Source organism: Tupaia chinensis, unplaced genomic scaffold (assembly GCF_000334495.1).
Source record: "Tupaia chinensis unplaced genomic scaffold, TupChi_1.0 Scaffold000573_1, whole genome shotgun sequence".
Lineage (NCBI taxonomy): Eukaryota > Metazoa > Chordata > Mammalia > Scandentia > Tupaiidae > Tupaia > Tupaia belangeri.
The window spans coordinates 196,520-197,505 of record NW_006160087.1 but is presented as its reverse complement, the minus strand read 5'-3'; the positions used below and the strand labels follow the sequence as shown (position 1 = coordinate 197,505).

The window sequence follows — 986 nt, the reverse complement described above, 5'->3', positions numbered from 1 at the left end:
CACACACACACACACACACACACACACACACACACACGGTGTGAGTTTAAGTCATCGGGCCCGGGACTCAAACCATGGTCAACTACATGGTAATCCAGCCACATCCATTATGCCAACTGCTAGTCCCCCAAGAGAGCATTTCTTATGACTTATAGCATTCTTTACCTCATCCTAAAAATGTTGAATAAAATCTGTTTGATTCAGTTCTCCTAAAAACAAACAAACAAAAAATCTTGCACGAGGTGCATGTATATGTGTGCCCAAGATCTCTAGAGGAGAATGGAGAAGGGATTACAACATCTCTTGTTTAATTTTATTTAGTATTACTTAAACTTTTTCTCAGGGCATATGTGCTTACCAGAGAGAGATCCAGAGAGAGAGAGTGAGAAAGCATGCCGCTAGGTCCAGCACTCGAACTGTGGTTGGCCATGTGGGAGTCCAGCACTTTAACCACCATGCCACCTGCTGATCCTGCCTTTCTGATTCTTAAGACTGTGTACTTGCTGGAAAGACAGACAGAAAGTGAGAAATCCGCCCCCTCTGGGGGGGATGGCCACGCCACAATCCCTTCTCTTCCATTCTCCTCTCAGGACCTTGGGCACACACACACACTCAGCGTGAGTTTCAAACCACTGGGTCTGAGACTAGAACTGTAGTCGACCACATGGGAGTCCAGTTACATAACCATTACACCATTAGCTGGTCCCAAGCCTACAACCATTTTAATGGCATGATTCTTTGAAGGATTGGACAAACTTGCCTGTAAGGCCAGTTGCACTCAGTGCCTTCTTTGTATGTCATTCTTCAAAAGCTGTTTTACTACCGTCTTCTGGCAACTGTCTATTCAGATTTTCTTCATCATGAATCTATCATGTAACATATATTTACTTACAAAGAGCCTGCTTTGTCCCGACCCGGGGGGACAGCCAAACGGGTTTCCTGAGTGAAGGAGTGAGAGCCGGGGCAAGCAGCGTAGTGTTACAGCA

At 45.5% G+C, this 986-nt stretch overlaps 1 pseudogene; it reads left to right on the top strand.

Moving 5' to 3' along the window:
• Positions 1-986, top strand: part of LOC102481463 (26S proteasome regulatory subunit 10B pseudogene) — a 5,839-nt pseudogene that overhangs the window by 3,904 nt on the left and 949 nt on the right.